Consider the following 19,688-nt stretch of genomic DNA (forward strand, 5'->3'; position numbering starts at 1 on the left):
AGCGTGTGTGGGGGGGGGGAGCAGTATGTGTGTGCGCGCAGGGGGTTGTGTTTTCCAGTTCATTGCCCCCATGGGAGTGCCCGATAGCATGTCCTCTGCTGGTGGTGTTGTCCCATGCATGCCGTCCAGTGGGCTTTTTTAATTGCACTCAACGGGATAGAATCACAGGGTGAGAAGGAACCGCAAGGGTCATCTAGTCTAACCCCCTCACAAGGTGCAGATTTGTTGGGTCTAAACCACCCAAGACAGATGGCTCCAGCCTCCTTTTGAAACCCCACTCAGCTCCTTCAGCCTTCGCTCATACGGCTTGTGTTCTACCCTTCGATCATCTTCGTCGCGCGCGTCTGGATCCTTTCCAGCTTCTCTACATCCTTTCTATACATTGAGGACCAAAACTGGACAGAGGGCTCCAGCTGAGGCCCAACCAGCGCCGAGCAGAGCGGTACTGTCACCTCCCAGGACTTGCAGGCTATGCCTCGGTTCATGCCACGTAAAACCGCACTTGCTTTTTTTTTTACAACAGCATCGCGTTGCTGACTCATGTTGAGGTCGGGATCCATCCACCACCACTCCCAGCTCCTTCTCAGCAGTGCTGCTGTCAAGCCAGTTACCCCCCATTCTGCATTTGGTTTTTCTTCCCTAACAGAAGCACCTTCCGTTTGTCTGTGTTGAATTTCATTGTGTTGTCTATAGCCCAGTTCTCTGAATCTTAGCTCTACCCTCCAAAGTGTTGGCAATACCCCCTACCCCCCGCACCACCACCAGCTTTGTGTCACCTGCAAATGTGGTCAGTCTGCTCTCTCTATACCTACATCCAGGGCATTAATAAAGATGTTAAATAACACCAAACCCGGAACAGATCCCTGGGGAACCCCCCTCGAGACCTCCCTCCAACCCGACATCGTTCCATTAACCGTTACTCTTTGTTTGCAGCTGTTTAACCAGTTATGTATCCACTTAATGGTAGTTCCGCCGAGCCCACATTTCTCCAGCTTAGTTATCAGAATGTCTCGGGGGACTGTGTCAAAAGCCTTGCTGAAGTCCAGGTATACGACATCCACCGCATTCCCCCCGGCCACCAAACCAGTTACCCTGTCAAAGAAGGGAATCCAGCTGGTTTGGCGGGATTTGTTCTTGGTAAATCCACGCTGGCTGCTAGCGATCACCCCGTCAGCCTGCTGGCATTCGCCAGTGGAATGTTTGCTACATGGCTCTAGCAGCTCCCAGGTATCGAAGTCAGGCTGACTGGTCTGTAGTTCCCCGGCTCCCCCTTTTTAAAGATGGGCTTTACGTTGGCCCTTCTCCAGCCTTCCGGGATCTCTCCTGTCACCCATGTGTTTGTAGCATCGCCAGCGGCGCCGAGATTTCTTCACCTACTTCCCACAGTGCCCTGGGTGAACAGCGTCCGGCTCTGCTAATTTGACTTCATTCAGATTGGTCAGAAGATCTGTGTCGTGTTCTTTACTTTATCCCGATCTGCCTCCCTTCCCCTTTATTGTCTGTGGTCGTCCGGTCACATGTGATAGACCGAGGCCAGGTGGGCATTGAGCAGCTCTGCCTTCCTGTCATCTTCCGTTCCGAGCTCACCTTCTCCACCGAGCAGCGGCCCCACGCTGCCCGTGATCTTTCTTTTTCGCCTGACGTATTTGAAGAACCCCGTCTCGTTGTCTCTAACCTTCCTTGCCAGCGGTAGCTCATTCCTCGCCTGGGCTTTCCTGATCTTGCCGCTACACGCTCGCGCTATTCCCACGTATACGTCCTTGGTGCCGTGCCCCTCCTCCCATTCCCTGCATGTATCCCTTTGGGGTTTTAGATCGCTAAAAAGCTCCTTGTGCAGCCACATTGGCCTCCTGTGGGTTTTTTTTAAATCTTTCCTCTGCATCAGAATAGCTTGATGCTGAGGAAAGATTAAAAAAAAACCCACAGGAGGCCAATGTGGCTGCACAAGGAGCTTGATGCTGAGCACCTAGCATTACCCCTTTTGGGAACTGCCAGCCCCCCTTCGACTCCTTTTCTGTCCATGGGACCTTGCCTGCTATTTCTCTGAGTCAGTTGCAATCCGCCCTTCTGAAGTCCAGTGTCCTTGTTTTGCTGTTCTCGTGCCCTCCTTCCCGTAGGATCTTGAATTCTATCAGATCCTGATCACTTCCTCCCAAGTTCCCGACCACCTTCGCCTTCCCAACGAATCCCTGTTGGTCAAGACCAGATCCAAAATGGACGACCCCCGAGTTGTTTTCTCAACCTTCTGAATCAGTCCCCTCCAGGAGCTAAGAATTAGCGGGGTGGATGATGTTTGGCGGTGATAGTCTTCCAACAGACACCAGGGACCCCCTCAGCCTGGGGCCGCGGACGGGAACTCCCAACACCACTACCCTCCTCCTCAGGCCCCCACCCAGGATTAACGTAGGGGGAGGGGATCGTTCCAAGGTGATGTTGCCGTGGCAGCCCCAGGAAAGGTCGGGGTGTGGGTAGCAACAGCCACCTACCGCTCTCTCTGTATGGGATCAGAAAGGGGGGCCCAGCGAAAAGGGGCAATTTAATACATAGGGGAGAAGCAACACGGCCCAGTGGGCAGAGCACTACGCGGGGACTCCAGAGACCTGGCTTCTAGTCCTATGTGGCATTGAGTATCACAGCCCTGCTCCCTGCCTCAGTTTCCCCTCCCACCCTTTGCCAATGTATACAGTGAACCTTCGGGGCAGGGGCTGTCTCTCACTCTGCACCTGGGCAGCATCCGGCCTGAGGGGCTCCCAGTTTTCGCTGGGGCCTCCACCATAATAACAATAAGGGACACAGAGAGGTTAAGGCCAGACACCCCTGGGAGTAACCTGCGCGTGGGGGGAAGTTACAGGCCTTGCTCCTGGCGAGCTGACAAGCTGCCTCAGCATACGGACAGAAGAGGAAGGGTACCAGGGACAGAAAAATCTGACAGAATCTGACTAATTAAGGGTGTCATTAAGGGTTAATTAAAAAAAAACCAATCAGCTGCCGCTTACTTGGTATAACTGAGACACGGATCCTGTATAGACATACACACACGCCCTGCAATGAGAGCGCCAGAGAGTCATACCAGTATAGCTACAGTGTCTTGGAAATTACCCCTCTATCCTAGGAACTTATATGGTGCCCATCACTAGAGTATCTGAGCACCTCATAATCTTTAATGGATTTATCCTCATAACGGCTGTTATCCCCATTTTAAAGATGGGGAAACTGAGGCTCGGAAAGCCTAAATGACTTGCTCAAGATCAAGGAGGAAGTCAGTGGCAGAGCAGAGCATGGACCATGGGTCTCCCAATGTCTAGACTAGAGTCCTAACCACTGGGCCACCCTGCCTCTTGTAGCCAAGACTTTTGACAATCCTGGGGCTGACTTTCCCCCTCCCCCAAGGGTGGGGGAAAGGGTGGTTAAAGCCCAGAGCTGCACCTCAGGGCTCCTGGTTTCTAACCCACAACCCTGGACAGGACCCTTGGCCTCTCTGTGCCTCAGTTTCTCCCCCATGAGAAAAACGCTCACCTCCTCCCGGGGTGGGTAGGAGCATAATTAATGGCCATAAACTGCACTTCAGGAGCTGGGGCATAGACCCCCCACCCCACCCCGAAGAGAACCACTGACATCAGTTTGCACAAGGGGTCCAGCCCCGATTCTGTGTCTGCAAAGGGCTTTGGGAGTCACTGGCCAGCAGGGACTAAGAGGGAGGGTAAAGGGTTAAAAAGGCACCATGTTGCCCAAGGGGAGACAGGCTCAACCCAAGGGCTGCCAGTGGCGAGACCAAGGGGAGCGTCCAGCAAGGGAATAAGCCCTGAGTTTAGGGATCGGATTAGGGCAGGGACCGTCTTTCTGTTCTGTGTCTGTACAATGGAAGCGGCTAGGCGCTACCGTAATACACCTAATAGCAATACAAATGTGCAGCAGCTGGCAAAATGGGGGCCTGGTCCGTGCCTGGGGCTCCTCAGCGCTACCGTAATACACCAGATGCACAGTGACTAGCATGGACACCAGCAAACACCACAGCTCCTGCTGGGGAGATGCACCTGAGCCAGGTTGGGGGTGGGTGGGGAAGAACCGGCGGGAGGGATCAAGAGGGGGACGAGAGCCTGAACAGCCCCCCTCCCCCGTGCACACAATCCACAGAGTCAGAACAAGGCTGCGCGGCCGCAAGCACTATCCACTGCTCCCGGGTTCGAGGTCGAATGGTGAGTCAGTGGCAAAATCCAGCAATCCCGGCTCCCAGCCCTCTGCTCTAACCACTAGACCCCACTCTCCTCCCAGAGCCAGGGATAGAACCCAGGTGTCCTGGATCCCAGCGCCCTGCTCTAACCACTAGCCCCCACTCTCCTCCCAGAGCCGGGGATAGAACCCAGGAGTCCTGGATCTCAGCCCACTGCTCTAACCACTAGCCCCCACTCTCCTCACAGAGCCGGGGATAGAACCCAGGTGTCCTGGCTCCCAGCCCCCTGCTCTAACCACTAGCCCCCACTCTCCTCCCAGAGCCGGGGATAGAACCCAGGAGTCCTGGCTCCCAGCTCCCTGCTCTAACCACTAGCCCCCACTCTCCTCCCAGAGCCGGGGATAGAACCCAGGAGTCCTGGCTCCCAGCTCCCTGCTCTAACCACTAGACCCCACTCTCCTCACAGAGCTAGGGAGGGGGTACTCAGGATACAGAGGGTGGAGCGAGCTGCCTCCCCTCTTTTTCTGCCCCTCCCCCACGCCGAGGTGCGAACTCCCCATTGGCGCCTCACATTTTCTACATCCCACCCGCCGCGTGACCCAGTGAGCCCGTGGCCCTGGAGCGGGGGACAGGGGCATTCAACGCAGAGCCAGGGGAGCCCGCGGTATAACTCCAGCCCAGCCCCAACATCCCCCCACGGATGCAAATGCTGAGGCTGCAGCTCCCGCCGCTCCTCCCAGTCACCCCCTCTAGGCAGCAGCAGAGAGGAAGCTGCCCCACCCCCCCAGCGCTGGCAGAAGGGGGCAAGGACTCCCATAAGTAGCTCAGGGCCTTTTCTTTGCCTCTTCCCCTTAAGCCAGATGCCTCAGCTGGAACCGCCCCCACCCCCAGGGCACATCCCAGCTTGGTCAGGGGCTCCCATGGAGGGACATTCACTCCACCCAGGGCCAACGAGACGGGGGGGGAAGCCAGTAAAAATTACCAGGGCCTGGCAGTCTGGAAGGGGGCCCGGGGCCCGGCTTCCCCCCCACATCTTGTCGGCCCTGTTTAGCCTTGCTGGGGGGCCCAAAAAATGTTTTTCACCGGGGCCCAAACCTGCTCTCGGTGGCCCTGACCCCCCATGCTTCTCAGCTCCCCCTGCTCTTGGCTTCAGGCCACCCTCCCAGCGGCTGACGCTCACCAGGAATCCAGGTTGCACCCGACCCCGCCGTGAGCAGCGCCTCCTGCCAGGTTGCTGGTCCCGGTGGCTTGTCTGCCACACGCACCCATAAGTGTCCAAATGTTTCAGGTTTATCCTGGGATCTCAAAGCACTTCACAAAAATGGGTCCAGGATCACTGCGCCTGTTTTATAGATGGGGAAACTGAGGCACAGTGGGATGTGACTCGCCCTCTTGATAGTGAATCAGGGCAGTGCTCAAAACAGAACCCAGCAGCAATCCTCCTGACTTGCAAGACCATTGATTTAATCTACTAGACCCCACCCCCCTCTCAGAATCAGGGACTGGACCCAGGAGTACTGGCTCCCAGCCCTTCCCTCCTCCCTCCCCACCCCACAGTGCAGGTGCACACATCACAGAGTCTCTCTCTCGCTAACCCTGAGCTCATGTTCCTTCTTTAGATAACCTGAGGCAAGGGGAGGGGGGGTGCATGAAATTAACTTGGTATGTTAATTTCACATTTTACACTCTAGGCACACGCACGGCCCATCTGGATTTTGATCATTTATGAGAAATTACAAAATTACACTTTAAAAAAGGAACATTTCAGAGTCCGAGCGGGTCTGAGTTGGTTTCCTTCCCCCACGAGCGGGAACTCCCGATCAGAACACCCCCAAAATGGCAGGAACATCAGAATCCAGATGCTATCACTTGCCCTTCACCTCCCAGGCACTCGTATGAGCCCAGTTCTCCATCCACCTGCACCTTGTGCCACCACGGGCACCAGTACAAACTGGGCAGGCGGTGCTCTCCCACCCACTTTGCACTGGTGTATCGTACATGCAAGATCCTCGTCAGCACAAATTGCTCATTTCTCTCCATAGGATGGCTCCTAACAACCTCCCCTGCATCTTTGCTGTGATGCCTCAGTGCCTCGCCACCTTTCACGTGGGTACCCTCGCAGCCCCTCTGCGAGATAGGGAAGTGCAGATGGGGAAGCGAGCAGTACGTATAGGCTGGTGCCAGCAGTGTGATTCCCAGCTCAAGCAGACATACCCGCGCCAGCTCTGATCAATCGAGTGTGCTAAAAATAGCGTGGTCGCTGCAGCGGTATGGCTGGCAGGGGAGGCTAGCTGCCCTGAGCATCTACGCTGGGTTTCAGAAAGGATCGTACTTGGGGCTCATATCACCACGGGTCCACGGCTATATTTAGTGTGCTAACTCGATCAGAGCTAGCCCGGGTACGTCTACTCCTCCAGCTCCCGCATAGACATATCCAGAGAGACTAAGGGATTGTCTACACAGGCGAACTGAACAGAACAGCGCCCTTCCAAAGTGGAGTCATTATTATTTTATTGCTACTAGGTGTATTACGGCTGTCCCTAGGAGCCCCAGTCATGGACCAAGAGCCCATTGTGCCAGGCACTGTACATTTTTATTACTATTAGGCGTATTACGGCTGCACCTAGGAGCCCCAGTCATGGACCAAGAGCCCATTGTGCCAGGCACTGTACAAACACTGAACAAAGAAGACGGTAGGTTTTGTTTTGATAATTCCCTGCAAAATTTTTGACAACAATCGACACATTCTGGCAAAAGGTTCCGGTCGAATCAGCACTTCCCAGCAGCAGAATGCCGTACAACCAACTCCAGTCCACACCGACCCCCCTGAGACGGCAATATCTCTATCAGCGAGGCAGATCCTTTCAGCAAAGGTCAAGGTGCAACTGGAACCCCAACCCCAGATTCAGCCTTCGGGGTCCCAGCCAGCCACGCCAACACCACGGAACACGTCCAAGCTGACAGCAGGAAACACACAGAGCTGGGATAAGCTTCAGCCCCCTTGGGGGAAGTTGGAGCGACTGTGACAGCAAGAGGGGACTGAGAGTTAGGACTAGAGAAACAGAGCGAGATTTCTGACCATCTCAGTGCACTCAGGTTCCAGGCAGGACTCAGGGCGATAAAGTTGGTCCCAGTTTATACCCAGAGCAGCCCTATTATTATTATTATTAGTTATTTGCATAAACACAGCATCTAGAAGCCTTAATCAGAGATCAGGACCCCATTGTGCTATGAGCTATACATACTAATTGCTATTAGGTGTATTACGGTAGACCCTTGACACCCCCAGTCATGGAGCAGGACCCCATTGTGCCATGCGCTATGCATATTAATTGCTATTAGGTGTATTACGGTAGCACCTTGGCACCCCAGTCATAAATCAGGACCCCATTGTGCCGTGCGCTATGCATACTAATTGCTATTAGGTGTATTATGGTAACACCTGAGAGCCCCTGCCTTGGAGCAGGACCCCACTGTGTACATTTTAACACTGTTAGGTGTATTACGGTAGCACCTAGGCACCCGAGTGATGGACCAAGCCCTCGTGCCAGGGGCTGTACAAACACAGAACACATAGACAGTCCCTGCCCAAAAGACCTTCCTTCCAGTCAGGCTTTGTCCATACAAAAAAGTGATCCCACCTTAACCGCCCCAGTCTGGACAATAAGAGCACCAGAAGAATACCACCATGCTAACCAGCCGAGTAATGGAGGCTCTTAGAGGCAAAGGCATCCTTTAAAATCTGGAATTCAAATCCTACCAAAGATAAGAGGAGGGATAATGGAGCAGGTCAAGAAAGAATTTGAGAAGCAACTTGCTAAAGACGCAAAAACTGTCAGAATTTTTTTTTTCTAAGTACATCAGAAGCAGGAAGTCTGCCCAACAATCAAGAGGGGCCATTGGATGATGGAGGTGCTAAAGGAGCACACAGAAAAGACAAGGCCATTGCAGAGAAGTTAAATGAATTCTTTGCATCGGTCTTCACTGCAGAGCATGTGGGGGAGAGCCCCATATCAGAGCTATTCTTTTGGGATGACAAATAAGAACATGAGAATGGCCATAGTGGGTCAGACCAACAGTCCAGTATCCTGTCTTCCAACAGTGGCCAGTGACAGATGCTTCAGAGGGAATGAACAGAACATGGGAATTATCAAGTGATCCATTCAGTCCCGACTTCTGGCAGTCAGAGGTCTAGGGACCGTATGGGGTACCATCGCACACTGATGTGTCAACAGAAGTGGTTTTACAACAAATTCAGAAATTAAACAATAAAAAGTCACCAGGACCAGATGGGATTCACCCAAGAGTTCTGAAGAAACTCAACTATGAATCTGCAGAACTACTCTCTGTAGTACGTAACCTATCAATGAAATCAGCCTCTGTACTGGTGGATAGCTAATGTAATGCTGATTTTTAAAAAAAAGGCAATTACAGGCCGGTGAGCCTAACTTCAATACTGAGCAAACTGGTAGAAGCTATACTACAGAACAGAATTCTCAGACACATAGATAAACATGATTTGTTGGGGAAGAATCAACATGGTTTTTGTAAAAGGAAATCGTGTCTCACCAATCTATTAGAATTCTTTGAGGGGGTCAACAAACATGTGGACAAGGGGGATCCAGTCGACATAATGTACTTGTACTTTCAGAAAGCCTTTGACAAGGCCCCTCACCAAATGCTCTTAAGCAAAGTAAGCAGTCATGGGATAAGAGGGGAAGGTCCTCTCATGAATCAGTAACTGGTTAAAAGATACAAAACAAAGGGTAGGAATACATAGTCAGTTTTCACAATAGAGAGTTAAACAGTGGGGTCCCCCCAAAATCTGTTCTGGGACCTGTACTGTTAACATATTCATTAATGATCTGGAAAAGGGGGTGAACAGTGAGGTGGCAAAGTTTGCAGATGACACAAAATTATTCAAGATAGTTAAATCCAAAGCCGACTGCAAGGAGTTAAAAATGGATCTCACATAACTGGGTGATGGGGTAACAAAATGGCAGATGAAATTCAACATTGATAAGTGCAAAGTAAAGCACTTTGGAAAAAAATAATCCCAACTATATATACATAATGATGGGCTCTAAATCAGCTGTTACCACTCAAGAAAGATCTTGGCGTCATCGCGGATAGTTCTCTGAAAACATCTGTTCAATGCGCAAAAGAGACAACTAAGGAGGGATATGATAGGGGTCTATAAAATCATAAATGGTGTGGAAAAAGTGACTATAGAAGTGTTATTTACCCTTTCCTGCAATACAAAAACCAGGAGTCATCCAAGGAAATTAATAGGCAGCAGGTTCCATACAAATAAGAGGACGTATTTTTTCCACACAATGCACAATTAACCTGTGGAACTCATTGCCATGGGATGTTATGATGGCCAAAAGTATAAATAACTTTCTGCTTTACACTGAAGCAATTTGGTTCCAAAGCGATTTGATGTGATGGCGGCTATGCTCACTCCTACTCGAATTTCCATTATTACACAGTTCAGCGGTAGCACAAGCAGAAGTTGCAGACTGGTTGGAGAGTGAGACTCAGGACTCTGCTTTCTTAAGCGTTTGTCTCACGCATATACACCCCAGCTCACCCTTTCATTAGCAGCTGATGATGTTGGAATTTTGATGAACCCTTTTTTCCCTGAAAAAGGTAGCTTTATCAAACCGAAAACGCTCTCGGGAAAGGGTCGGTTTTGATTAATTTCCCAACTTAAAAAAAAAGTTGGAAAAAGTTCCAAAATTGTCAAAACACACCATTTTGACATTTTCTGAACAAAAAGTTTCAGGTTTTCATTTCGAAACGTAACTTAATTGACGCTGTTCCAGAAGATTCAAGAAGGATGGCTGTGATGGTTTGGATATGCGTCAGGGATGGACGCAGATAGGATACCATACATGGTGATACTGATCAGAGTGCAAGGAACTAGAAATAGAGGAAGACCAAGGATGCGCTGGATAGAGATGGTGAAGAATGACACAGAACAAAGGGGTTTAAAGATAAACAAAGCCATAAAACTGGTACTATGAGGAGAGATTAATAAGACTGGTGACTTTTCAGCTTGGAAAAGAGACAACTAAGGGGGGGATATGATAGAGGTCTATAAAATCATGACTGATGTGGAGAAAGTAAATAAGGAAGTGTTATTTACTCCTTCGCCTAATACAAGAACGAGGGGCCACCCAACGAAATTAATAGGCAGCAGGTTTAAAACAAACAAAAGGAAGTATTTCTTCACACAACGCATAGTCAACCCATGGAACTCCTTGCCAGAGGATGTTGTGAAGGCCAAGACTATAACAGGGTTCAAAAAAGAACTAGATAACTTCATGGAGGATAGGTCCATCAATGGCTATTAGCCAGGATGGGCAGGAATGTGTCCCTAGCCTCTGTTTGTCAGAAGCTGGGAATGGTCCGACGTGGGATGGATCACTTCTGGTCACTCCCTCTGAAGCACCTGGCATTGGCCACTGTCACAGACAAGTTACTGGGTTAGATGGACCTTTGGTCTGACCCAGCATGGCCGTTCTTATGTACAAGACAGAAAGTGATTGAAAGACTTCATTCGGCCCCATTGTTGCTGTTAAACTGATGGATGGGAATCAAAGACAAAGAAGAGAGAGAGAGACACAAAAAAGGCAAAAATTGGAACAAAATATTTCAGTGACCCAAACAGAATTCTTTTGTTTGTTTGTTTTGCATTGTGGAAATTTTTGAGATTTTGACTTTTTGTCCCAACTGAGAATTATTTTTTTTTTTTTTAAGCTAGGAAATTCTCAGGAGACGGGAAAACCATTCCCCACCCAGCCCCAATTAGCAGTGTTGTCAAACACAAACTGTCAAAGGGCATGAGCCTGCCCAGATAAAATGCTGAGACCAGCTTAAAAAATCCTGAGATTTAAAATAAATAAAGAAATAAGAACATAAGAACGGCCATACTGGGTCAGACCACAGGTCCATCTAGCCCAGTCTCCAGTCTTCCGACAGTGGCCAATGCCAGGTGCTTCAGAGGGAATGACCAGAACAAGTGATCAATCCCACGTCGGCCCATTCCCAGGTTCTGGCAAACAGAGCCTAGGGACACGATCCCTGCCCAACCTGGCTAATAGCCATTGATGGACCTATCCTCCATGAACTTATCTAGTTCTTTTTTGAATAAATCCAGGGTTCTTTTTATGTGCCTTCTGGGTTTTGTGCCTTTAGGAATGACGTTTTCAACGTTTTCTCTGACACCCTAAGGGATAGAAACTTGCTTCTTTTTCTAAATGAAAGTTGAGATTCTCACGTCATGGCGTAATTTCAGGAGCTGGGATTTTAAGAGGGAAGGAGCAGTGGCAAAATATCAGATTCATCACCAAGAAAGGTCCCGTTGTCATACAAATTTCCTTGGCAGCATAACTGACAAGGTGGTGGGGCTGCACCTTTAAGAACGGAGAACCCAGTTCTGCCAGGGACCAAGGACTTTCAACACCTGTTCTGGAAAGGACCGAGAGGTCAGAGTGGGGACACAACTCAACAAGAGCTCCCAGTGCGATGCTGGGGTGAAAAGGGCCAATGTGATCCTTGGATGTTTAAACAGGGAAATAGTAAGTAGAAGAGGGGATGCGATTGCCCCTCTGCGTACAGGCTGGGTGAGACCGATACTGGATACTGCAGTCAGCTCCGGTGACCGATCTGAGGGCTGGAGAAAAGGTCTGATAGCAAGAGTCTCACAGAGCCTGATCTCTTTAGTTTATCAAAGGGAAGAGTGAGAGGATGTTTGATTATAGCGTTTCAGCACCTTCATGGGGAGACAATCCCAGGTACTACAGCGCTCTACAATCTCGTGGAGGAAGGCAGAACAAGAACTAGTGCCTGGAAGCTGAAACCAGACAAATTCAGGTTAGAAATAAGGCTCACGCATTTAACAAGGAGGGCAGGTGGAATCAACTCCCAAGAGAAGCGGTGGGTTTTCCATCTCTCGCTGGCTTCAGATCAAGACAGGGTGTGTTTCTGGAAGAGAAACATTAGTCCGACACAAGTGACTGGGCTCAAAACAGGGGTAACTGGGCGGGGGGGCAAAGAACCTAACTAGTTTGAAGACAGGGCTTGATAAATTCATGAACAGGATTATACAATGGGGTTGCCCGTGACTGTACTCGATGACCCAGGAGGTCTCTTCCAGTCCTATGTATCTATGACTTCTCTCGCCTGGGCTATTTAGGAGGTCAGAGTAGATGTCTTCTGGCCTTAAACTAAATGAAACTACAGTAGGCATCCTGCACCTGGGCAGAACTGGGACCTACAGGTGAGCTGCCAATCACAAGAGTTTCACTTCCTGTTACCTGGAAAGCACTGCCAATGATCTCCACCGTAAGGACCCTGCTACAAGCTGCAATCCATGGCGCTGATGCCACTAACACTCTAACGAGCTGTGCGAACTCTCGGCCACTTTTTGCTACAGACCCCCAGAGTTACCACGAAACGGGACTGCTCAGAAACAGGATATTTGGCTAAGAGTTTTGCGGCCGGTGGATCCTGAAAGCCGAGGGCCAGAAGTCACTCTGAAAGGTGCTGCCCTCTGTGAAAAGCCCACGTCTTATAAGCCACCAACTCCTCGTCATCATCTTTACAGGCAGGCTCAGCAGAGAGGCCGAAGAGGAGACGGAGCTCCCTTTATGGGGCAGGGTGAAGGGAAAAGGGGTATGTGAGGTTTGCCCAGCCTGTACCCGCTCTGAGAATCAAGAGAGAGAATCTATACTTCGAGTCCACAATGCAGCACCTTTCCCCAGGTGTTTTTATTTATTATTAATTATTATTATGGGGCTCCGATTCTCCCATCAGCCTACGCCCTTGTGCATTTACACCAGTGCAAAGCAGGGGCATTTTGCACTAGCATAAGCACGGGGCAGAGCGATGGACAGATAGGGACTGTACAAACCGTCAGATGCCCTAGGAGGCAGAGCGAAGCGTGAACAGCATCCGGCAGAGTTTATTCTCTATCACCACAGTGTGGGCGTGAGGCACTTTCAGTAAAAACCACACCTCAGGTGCATGAATGAAACAGCCCGTTATCTTCACACACAAACCTTTCCCATCCAACGCGTTTCCCACCAGCCCCAAATTTGTTGCAAGGAGAAAATTAAAAAAAAAAAAAAAGACACTGGTAACAACAAGGCAAGAAGCTAGAAGCGTTGGAGAGAGATCTTTCTAAAAGCCCCTAATTGCAAAAATATTAGCATAAACTATGACATGAATTTAGCTCAATTACTGCAGGCTCCCGCACGGGAGTTATAATTAAAATCCACAGCATTCGGTACAAACCTGCAGAGGTTAAGAAGAGTTCTTTTTCAAGTCAGGGGAACTCAAAATCTCTGTTTTCCCATCAGAAATACCACAGGACATGTTTCCAGTCAGTGAAGCGATAGATCTTTTGCACAGATTATTTTCAGGAGGACTTTCCCCAAACAGCAGGGAAGAGAGAGAATATTTTTCCATTTTTTTTTTAAATCATCATCTGCTAGGAACTTAAACCAAAGCTAGTGCTGGGTTACCAAGACTCTCTTCAATCTCTTTGTAACAATGCCTAGGAACCACACATCTGATTAATTAGCATTAGGATGGCATCTATAGATCCCAATCATAATAAGTGGAAGCTTAGGTCAGGAAGTACTTTTAAAAACATGCTGAAGTGTTGGGATTAAAAAGGGGGTGAACTAGAAAATTTTAATGGCTTTGAGATTGTTCCTCGTTTAAATTAAACACCGGTTTGTTCATTTGGGGTTTTTAAATAAACCAAGGCTGGCTTGCAGGTAACACAAACACAACAAACAGCTGCTGGGCATCTGAGCAGGGGCTGCAGAATGGGAAACTGACCGATCTGCTTTCACTGCCACAAACTCATGTAAAGATAAAATGTCCAAACTGCACCTTGGAGAAATCTGGCCTCACGTGTCCACAGCAGATTCATTCCCAGACAGCATCTGCTGCTGCCAATCGTGCCTGCCAGGCCTGCATGCGCCCCTCGGCCACCCTGGTGTGAGCCAGACCCAGCCGCCACATCTGCCTCTGCGTTTGGGGCTCGTCTCCCGGTGCCCTTGCCACCAGCCTGCAGATCTCTCTCCAGCACGAAGCACGCCTCCCTCCAGGCCCGGGTGCTTGGATGCAGAAGACAGCGAGGTTTGGGAGAGGTGTTTTGCTTTCCCCCAGCATAACACCAGCCTCCACCCGCCTGCAGCCACAGACCTGCTCTGGCCCACGTCCTCGCCACACGCACACATGCATACCGATCCAAACGCACGCCCCACCGCACTCGCACCCTCTCGCACATACCAATCCAAGCCCACACCTCTCACGCATATCAAATTGAGCTCATCAATAGGAAGGCTGCTTTGTGCATACCAATGCCAGCCTGCCACTAGCAACACAGGCCAGAGGCGGACGCTGGAGAGGGGCTTGGGGCGATCAGTTCCATCTTTTAAACTCCCCGACTCGGGTTTTTTCCCCCCGGTGGGGGTGGGGTGTTGATATTTGTCCACCAGCTTGTTGTTTGGTGGCTGGAGGGTTTGCAGAAGGCGCAAGGCTATGGAGAAGCATTAGGAAAAACTAGGTGCAAAATCTGAGATCATGGAGCCGTCCCCATGAGCCACGCGCCACGTTCCACCCTGGGAGTTCGCAGCCCCATAGACTAGACCGCATGGGAGGACTTGGGAGGGGGAGGGAGTAAGGGAGGGTGGCAGAGGCCCATGTGCGTGATCAAAAAATGTCCTCCCTCGACTCAAACTGGGCAGCAGAGAAGGGCCCCCTTCGATGCAATAAGGCTCCAACTATTAAAGCAAAACTCAAAGGTCTTTAATAAAGATTCCCCAGGATAGTCCGGAGGAGATGGGGACAGGCTACGGTGTCCCCTTGGGGATCTACACCAGACCACTCCGATCTGGTACACCGGCTTGGCTGGATCTGCCTTCCACAGACAGCAGGGCTCCTGGGGCCCATTACAATCCTTCCTCCCTGGCCTGGGGGATTTTTGTAGCAGCCAGCAGCAAAACTACGCACCCCCGCCCCATCCTCCATTTCCAGCCCCACGCTCTGCCTCCTGCAGCAACACCGCTGCCCACAGACTCACAGCTGGGCTTTCTATGGCTGTTGCATGAAACTGAATAGACCCCGGCTGGCTCCCACATTGCTGCATGACCTTACGCCCTCAGATCCACTCCCCCCCCTACCCATTGCCACTTGAGCTCAAGGAGAATCTCCCTAAGCTCTCAGCCGTATGGGGGCTATGACCCACGGCCGAGCTGTGCCATATACCCACGCTAGCTGAGTCATTGCCACAAACATGCCGGTCATATCCATAGCAACTCCCCCACCGAGGATCTCCAAGCACTGGATACACCGCAGCAAAGCCACACAGCCACCCTACGGGGTTAGGCGGGCATCCGTGCTTCACAACTCAGGAAACAGTAGGAACAGAGTAAGTGACTGGCCCAAGGTGTCACAGCGAGTCCAGTGACAGAATCTAGAATAGAACCCAGGAGTCCTGACTCCCAGCCCCCCACTGCTGTAAGCCCCCATGCCCCCCCCCCCCAGGGCTGGGAACAGAACCCAGGAGTCCTGACTCCCAGGCCCCACTATTGTAATCACTAGATCCCACACCCTTCCCAACGCCTCCTTGTCTAGTCCTCTCACCTCTTTTGGGTAATAAAAGGGGTCCATTTTCAAACGCAAAAATGGCAGCCAAGTGCCAAACTCCCCGTGACTTTCAGAGGTGTCAGGCACCAAGCAGGGGAAAATCTCCCTGGAAATTCACATCCGGTGGGGAGAAAAGTGCCCTGGACTTTCAAGAGGGCCCTAGACGAGGGTGGTAGCTGTTGGGCATTTGATCAGGACTAGCAGGTAGTGGGGCAGGGGTGGGGGAGAGCCCAGATTAAGCTCTGGAGATTAGATTGTGGAGACCAGCCCTGGGATGGACTTGGTAGAATCCAGCATGTCTTCCCCTGTTCTAGGACAGACAAGCCCCAGGCCCGGCCAGGCACATTCTCTGTGTCCTTCTCTCCAATCCCAACCAGCCTCTCTGTCCTTTTACCACGGCTGGGAGCGGCAGCTGGACAAATTCAGACAGGAACCAGGGTAGGCGTTTGTAACTGGGAAGGGTAATTAACCCAAGGAACAGCCCCCCCCCTCGGGGCAGGGTGGATTCTCTACTGCTCTGAGTCTACGGTGAGATGGGACGTCTCTTTCTAAACGCTCCGCTCTAGCTCGCCCCCCAGATCGGGGCTGGATGCAGGGATCGCCGGGTGAGATTCCCTGGCCTGCGTGATGCAGGAGGTCGGATCAGAATGGTCTCTTCCAGCACAGAACAGTCAGATCTTGGCATTTCCTTTCCAGAGCCAAAGCTGAGAAACCCAGCAACCCGGGCGCAGTATTATCCCACCACGGGTCTCTCTGCGGCCGGGGAGAAGACCCCAGACTCCTGGAGCGAGCGCTGATGCTTTGCCAACCCCAGAGTGTCAAACTCTGGCCAAATAGGCTGGGCAAAGCGCTGGAGAACAGTGTGTTAGGGGATGATCCCAAACTGCCCCCCAGGGTATGAGCTCTGGGATCCACCTAGGACAGCTCCCCCCACCCCCATTAGCCCTACATTTCTCTCACCCCCTGCACTCCAGTGGGACTACATCACAGCCTCACTCGCTCCCAGCCATGGGGGGGCCGCCCTCCCTCCACAGCCCGACAGTCCCACAGCTTCAACAGATCGGGAGGGATCAGTGGCAGAGAACCCAGGATTCTGGCTCAGTCTCTCTCCACCTTCCGCCCCAGATGGGCTAGGGAAGGCGGGCGCGAGTCCGGGGAACGGGATGGATGGAGTGTGGGGGGGGGACGAGGTTTGTGGCTATAATGGCCGAGACCCTGCATGGGGAGCCAGCCACCCAGATTAAAGAGCCAGAGAGAACCACAGGGTCGGTCTGTGTCCGGCCACCTCCAGAGAGACAATCCCCTTTATCATCAGCCCAGTCCTGCCCTGAACATGTTTGCTGAGCAGAAGGCCCAGGGCATAGCAGGTAACCAGCCAGCCTGCCAACTGGCCTTCAGGCATCAGAGCAGACGTGGCTTCGAGCGTAAGGCATAAGTGGGCTGAGACATCATCTCTGAATGAGGTTTGGAAGAGGGACGCCCCAAGCCGTGCCCTGAGCTCTGCCATGGCAGATCCTTGGTATCTCAGCACTGGGAGACAGCTGCTCTCTGGCCAGCTCTGCACTCCCAGGGAAGTAGAGGGGCCCGGAGCTCAGAGCAGGGCTGGGGCTCTGGGCTCAGACCCTCGCTGTCTCCAAGCCTCCCTCACCCCCATATATATATATACCCCAAGCACAATGCTCAGTCACTAAACCCCTTGCCCTGGACCTTTGCTCCCACAGCGGATCCAGCCCTTCGCCCAGCACAGAGAGAGAATAGGGGATTCATATTCAAAGCCAAAAAACAGTCCTGCTCCCCCTGCCCCCCGCCCACATCCACAGCCAGATGGGGAGGGGAAGATGCCAATCCAGAATCCAACGGGGCAGAGCTGGGCTCTCCCCCAACATCCAGGGGGAGAAGTGGGGGGGTAGGGGAGAAAGTTTCCCAGATCAACAGCTGCACATCAGTGCTGATCATGGGAGGGGGGGGGGGGGGAATTTGCATTCCACAGGATGTGCCAGAGCAGGTCTCTTTGCAGGGGCTGGGGCTCTGTTGCCCTCTCCCTCCCTCCCTCCCAGGGCAGCAGTTGAGTGTGGCAGGAGCTGGGGTGGAGGGTTTTATGGGATGAAGGTGCATGGCATGGAGACAGAGGTGGGTGCACTGAGGCAAGCAAAGGGTGGTTTAGATGGCAGGAGGAGGCCAGGTCTATATGCGGGGGGAGGCCAGGTCCATTTCATGCGAATACCCTGACCCAGAGCCCCCTCCTCCCAGCTAAAGTTAGGGGACCCACAGGTTAGGGCATTCCCCCCTCCCCCTGGTTGCTGTCACTGTCATGTGCTCTGGAGCCAGGTAGGCACAGCCCCTCACCAGCCCTTGACAGACCCCCCTGAACCTACACACATACCCCCTCCAGGCCCCCATGCACCCCAACACAGGTGCATCCCTACCTGGCTCCCCCAACAGATATGAACCCCATAGAACCCTCTGCCTACATATTCAGCCCCCAGATCCCCCCACTCATGCACTCCCTAGACCCCCTCATCCATGCACCCACTGCCCCGCACACTCAGCCCCCGCTCTATGCAGACCCTCCTCAACTCTCATACACCCAATACCTCATCATCCATGGGACCCCCACAACCCCAGCTATGCACCCGACCCCCATTCAGCTCCCTGCACCCCTTTTACACAGATCCCCCCTCTCATGCACCCCCTAGACCCCCCACTCAGCTCCCTGCACCCCTTCTATCCAGACCCCATTTCCCATACCCCCAGCTACCCACATTCCAGCCATGCAACAACCCCCCAGCCAAGCCCCTGCCCCCCACAGCCTCCTGCATCCCTTCTCTCCCGACCTCTAGTCCCATGCCCCCTGTCCCCTGCTTCTATCCACCCTATGCACCCCTGCCCCACATACTCAGCCCCCTGCACCCCTTCTCTCCAGCCCCTCACTTCCATGCATCCCCAGCCCCCCCACTCACCCCCCTGCACCCCTTCTCTCCAGCCCCTCACTTCCATGCATCCCAGCCCCCCCATTCACCTCCCTGCACCCCTTCTCTCCAGCCCCTCACTTCCATGCATCCCCAACCCCCCCATTCACCCCCCTGCACCCCTTCTCTCCAGCCCCTCACTTCCATGCATCCCCAGCCCCCCCACCCCCCTGCACCCCTTCTCTCCAGCCCCTCACTTCCATGCATCCCCAGCCCCCCCTCACCCCCCTGCACCCCTTCTCTCCAGCCCCCCCTCACTCAGCCCCTCCCCTTCCTACCCAGCCCCCCAGGGGCAGAAGGCGGAGGAGTTACCTGGCTGGCATGGCAGGATCCCAGGGCAAAGGGGCAGGTGCCCGGGCCGCTGTAGCTGCTGGCGGCTCCCTTCCTTCCCGCGGGGGGCTGACCCTCCGCCGTGGCCTCGGGGCGCTGGGGGCAGCCGCCGGCAGGCGCCTCCATAGACCCCCCCGCCCCCGCGCTCCCTGGGGCTGCCCCGGCTGCACGGAGGGCGCCCGGCGGGTCCCGTCTCCTCTCCGGCTGGCTCCGCGCACCCCCCGCTCCCCAGCCCGGCCGCCCTGCCTTTCAGATGGTGATTAGCGGACATTGTGAGCGGCGGGGCGGGGGGCCGGGGGAGGGGATTCCGCTCGAGCCGCCGGCACACCCCACTGCATACTGATGCTGCCAGCGCCGGGCGGGCTGAGGGGCTGGGACTGGAGGGAGGGGTGTCCCCCCGCCCCCTAGCCCGCACAGGGCCCCCCCAACACCCTGAGCAGCACCCCCTGCAAGGGCTCACACGGGGACCCCCCCCCGCCCAGCACCGATGCAGAGGAAGGATCCCTCATCCCGCAAAAGCACCCCCCAGCCACGATGGGACCCCTCCT

General features: G+C 53.0%; 1 protein-coding gene across 2 annotated transcripts in view; it reads right to left on the reverse strand.

Moving 5' to 3' along the window:
- The window catches only part of NPAS1 (neuronal PAS domain protein 1), a 97,110-nt gene extending 77,646 nt beyond the window's left edge, over positions 1–19,464 (reverse strand). Inside the window, exon 1 of one of the 2 annotated variants that reach the window (XM_005283720.5) lies at positions 19,123–19,464. The gene's annotated coding sequence lies outside the window, so the exon portion shown is untranslated. The remainder of the gene's footprint in view (positions 1–19,122) is intronic. The other variant, XM_005283717.5, reaches the window with a different exon arrangement.
- Positions 19,465–19,688: the final 224 nt, after the last annotated feature.

Source organism: Chrysemys picta, chromosome 17, assembly GCF_011386835.1.
Source record: "Chrysemys picta bellii isolate R12L10 chromosome 17, ASM1138683v2, whole genome shotgun sequence".
NCBI classification, from domain to species: domain Eukaryota; kingdom Metazoa; phylum Chordata; order Testudines; family Emydidae; genus Chrysemys; species Chrysemys picta.